Raw genomic sequence first — 5,170 nt, forward strand, 5'->3', positions numbered from 1 at the left:
TTATTAATCACACACAGACTAGCACTGCTGATGGTGGCTTGTGTTCACATTTCTGTCACATACATATGACATTTTCGATAGGTAACTGTAATATGCGACAAAATTAGGAATACGTGTAAAGCCTTTTTAGCATCACTCTGTTATGGCAAGGTTGCCAGGTTTTAGTCTGAAGTCTCCATGGTACTAGATCACACTGACTTCAACTAAAACAATCTCTGGTTAGCAAAACAGAAGCAGTCATGTAGCAGAGTACCACATTTCTTGTTTTTGAGTACATAATATTTACTTTTATATATATGTCCTTTTTGGAGGATGGAAGGTCTTATGGTATCCTCCCAGGCCTCTGAAGAGGTGATCATATCTCATTATTTTTATTTTGGATGTCTGGTGCATATTTCTGCTTGCACAATTTCAGTAGACATGCCATACATCACTCTTCAAAATCTGTAGATCCTACCTGTAGTTATCATGCAAGAAAAAGCAGTAACTATAATCTGAAGAGCTTTTATTGGTGTTGAGTTTCTTTTACACCACATACTGAACCCTTTGTCATATACCGTGTGTTTCTCAAATCTAATATCATCATGTTGATGAATGTAAATTATTTATGATCAATGTAGAACTACAGTGGTGTGAAAAACTATTTGCCCCCTTCCTGATTTCTTATTCTTTTGCATGTTTGTCACACAAAATGTTTCTGATCATCAAACACATTTAACCATTAGTCAAATATAACACAAGTAAACACAAAATGCAGTTTTTAAATGATGGTTTTTATTATTTAGGGAGAAAAAAAAATCCAAACCTACATGGCCCTGTGTGAAAAAGTAATTGCCCCCTTGTTAAAAAATAACCTAACTGTGGTATATCACACCTGAGTTCAATTTCCGTAGCCACCCCCAGGCCTGATTACTGCCACACCTGTTTCAATCAAGAAATCACTTAAATAGGAGCTGCCTGACACAGAGAAGTAGACCAAAAGCACCTCAAAAGCCAGACATCATGCCAAGATCCAAAGAAATTCAGGAACAAATAACACAAATAATTGAGATCTATCAGTCTGGTAAAGGTTATAAAGCCATTTCTAAAGCTTTGGGACTCCAGCGAACCACAGTGAGAGCCATTATCCACAAATGGCAAAAACATGGAATAGTGGTGAACCTTCCCAGGAGTGGCCGTCTGACCAAAATTACCCCAAGAGCGCAGAGACCACTCATCTGAGAGGTCACAAAAAAGACCCCAGGACAACGTCTAAAGAACTGCAGGCCTCACTTGCCTCAATTAAGGTCAGTGTTCATGACTCCACCATAAGAAAGAGACTGGGCAAAAATGGCCTGCATGGCAGATTTCCAAGACGCAAACCACTGCTAAGCAAAAAGAACATTAGGGCTCGTCTCAATTTTGCTAAGAAACATCTCAATGATTGCCAAGACTTTTGGGAAAATACATTGTGGACTGATGAGACAAAAGTTGAACTTTTTGGAAGGCAAATGCCCCGTTACATCTGGCGTAAAAGGAACACAGCATTTCAGAAAAAGAACATCATACCAACAGTAAAATATGGTGGTGGTAGTGTGATGGTCTGGGGTTGTTTTGCTGCTTCAGGACCTGGAAGGCTTGCTGTGATAGATGGAACCATGAATTCTACGGTCTACCAAAAAATCCTGAAGGAGAATGTCCAGCCATCTGTTTGTCAACTCAAGCTGAAGCGATCTTGGGTGCTGCAACAGGACAATGACCCAAAACACACCAGCAAATCCACCTCTGAATGGCTGAAGAAAAACAAAATGAAGACTTTGGAGTGGTCTAGTCAAAGTCTTGACCTGAATCCAATTTAGATGCTATGGCATGACCTTAAAAAGGCGGTTCATGCTAGAAAACCCTCAAATAAAGCGGAATTACAACAATTCTGCAAAGATGAGTGGGCCAAAATTCCTCCAGAGCGCTGTAAAAGACTCCTTGCAAGTTATCGCAAACGCTTGATTGCAGTTATTGCTGCTAAGAGTGGCCCAACCAGTTATTAGGTTCAGGGGGCAATTACTTTTTCACACAGGGCCATGTAGGTTTGGGTTTTTTCTCCCTAAATAATAAAAACCATCATTTAAAAACTGCATTTTGTGTTTACTTGTGTTATATTTGACTAATGGTTAAATGTGTTTGATGATCAGAAACATTTTGTGTGATAAACATGCGAATAAGAAATCAGGAAGGGGGCAAATAGTTTTTCACACCACTGTATTTGTTTAATCAGATTGTCTTTATACGATCAAGACCATATTACACTTGAGGGGCCATTCGTATTGGAATTCATGAAATTCCAAACATTTTTTGTTTGGAATTTACTATGCATTTGAGTATTATTGTAATCAAAATAATTATTTTCTTTGACTTCATATTGCATTTTTATTTGCACTTCTTTCTGTGAATGCTGAAATATAAGGACTGATTGAATTGTGAAGTTTGTTACAGAATTACTATACTGTTGTAAAGAAAATGCAGTACAGGTTCCACTTTAGTAAAATCAATCAAGAAACTGAATACCATTATACATATTTTAAATAGTACTCATGAAAACATTAGTTATAAACAACACACTAAAAGCAGCCTACTTTTCTGACATCTAATAATGCAATACTAAGAAGCAACCATTGAGAAACATGCTTAGCTGAAACAAAGCAATAGCTACTACAGCTCTCGAAAAACTTTACCTGACACACAGACATGTAAGAGGAAAGGCTGTAGACTTTTATTAAAGTAAAATACAGTATACTTTAAAACTGTTTATATTTTTAGCAGGGAATTCAGAAGAGTTAACTCTGAAAAAACGGATGTGAATTATTTGGAATCATTTTAAGGAGGAGACTGTTTACTTTTCATTCAAATATAGAAATTTACAATGTTTAAACTAATGAAAAGCAAAACAGTTGTCAAGTTGAAGGTTACTATTGCAAGATAGACTGAAATAGTTTTTTAGTAGCTGCTGCAATAAAACTATTAATGTCTGAACTGAAAGCTACATTTTTAGATTAATAAAATTGAAAGCACCATAATTCTCGGCTATAAGAGACCAGAATGATAACTGGAGAATTCAAAAGCAGTATGCTTTATATACGTAGAGTAAGTATACAATAAAAGTTCAGCAGTACATTTGTAAAAACTAATGATATTAACACTGTATAAAAAGGTTTTTTTAAAGACATTTGCATTCCTTCTATTTTCTGCAGCTGGATCACCATTATTAGAGTAGAATCCATAAAATGTGGGCAAAGGATCAGTTTTACTGAGAACACAAGGCAGTGGTTTTGGCTACAGTAGATTCTCACTCCTGGACCATTTATTGGAGACTGCCAGCTGATTTAATCAAGGTATGTTTTTTGTTTCCTCATGTTGTAATCTTCTGTACATACTAACTGCGAGTACCATGCAAATGACTCAATTTTAATTATTTCTGTTTTCATTATTGTTAAAAATGGATTTTAAATATAACATTGGATCAAGTGGGTTTTAAAATGTTACAGCTACATCTAAACTAAAACTACACATATGCACAGAATATAGAATGTACAAGGCAGTATGTGACAAACTAATCCAAAAGCCAGTGCTGCCAGGTAAATAACACAGTAGACTCTTTACTAGTCTACACATCTACAGTAGTTAAGTGTACATCAGGAGATAAAATACGATATTTCACATCACTTGCACTGAAAGTAAAGGTTAATAGAAGGCTTGCCTACATTGCATAATATGCTGTATGACAGATCTTGAAGACTGCTTAAAATTTGAATCCATCTTGAATATTGATTGGGTAATTCAAGATGTCACCGAATGCATTGGTACATAATGGAAATTGAATATACAGTATAAAGATATAATCTTTTAAATTTGTTTGAACAAGCATATGAAGAGAAAAAGAAAAGATAATAATGTAACAATATAATAAATGTAAATATGGAGTGAATCAACAATCCATATTGTATACTATGGTGCACACTTTATTAGGTACAGTAATCATTTTACACATTCATCATATATGAAGACAATGCATTTCAAACAGCTAGCCATATGCCAAACAACTGTGTGTCTACCAATTCAGGACTATTGGAAAGACAAAGAGTTATGTAGGTTTCAATGCAGCATAATCTGGTTGGGGTTTTCAGGAATAATCATATCATTGCTGTATCAGCAGTCCACCACTCGGGAAGACAACCATCTTCAAATTAATAAAGCTCCACTCTTGTGGTTGAATGGACTGAATGAGCCTGACATGACATGTGCATGGTAACTTAATTTAGATTAAGACACTGGTGTCTAAAAAAAGGACTATTGGAAATGTACACCTTAGCATAACACTGATAGGAGGATGGTAACCACTGACCCGTCGAAGCCCCATTCTTGTCAAGTAAGCAAAAACATATAGATGGTGTGGGGCAAAGGAACATGCATACAGACTAAGGGTCTGGGTTGATGATGGTCAGTTATAACAAATAATAAAAATATGTTCATAAATTTTTCCAAAAAATAATTAAACTTTGGGCAGTAGAGCAATGTTTAACTGGCAGAGGCTAAGTGAACATCACTGCTTGCCAATCTGGTGCACTTTTTTTAAAATCTTTAAGTATAACATTACTACTGCAATGGATGGAATGAGATGCAATGAACCATTAAGCTTCAATGCAGTTGAGAAAGATAAACATACTTGTGCTGTACCTCCGAAGTCTTGTTCATTCCAATTTACAATGAATTTATCTTGATTAAAGGAAAAACAGTAAACCATTCTACTAATGAGTGTATCTGATAAAGTCATCAAAACAAGTAAAAATCTTACAAAGAAGAGTCAAAGATGCATTTGGAAGCTGGATAAAATGGATTACACGTACTAAGTGTTCCAAAGTAATCTTTCTGCAAAGAGGAGTTACGTAAAATCAAATACATGCCTAGTATATGGGCTACAAATTAAAACAATACGGTTGGGGGTTTTGAAACAACTGACGTGCATTTGACAAATATTACACAATAATGGAAAATGGTGACAATGGAGATAGAAGTTTTGTTTTTTTTTCCCCCTCCAAATTTACAAAACAGTCTGCACACATAAAATATTTTACAAAAATGTGTTATTTCAAGATATCTGAAATAACTGCAGAGAAAAAAATAGTAAAACATACAAAAA

This window comes from Polypterus senegalus, chromosome 9 (assembly GCF_016835505.1).
Source record: "Polypterus senegalus isolate Bchr_013 chromosome 9, ASM1683550v1, whole genome shotgun sequence".
NCBI lineage: Eukaryota > Metazoa > Chordata > Cladistia > Polypteriformes > Polypteridae > Polypterus > Polypterus senegalus.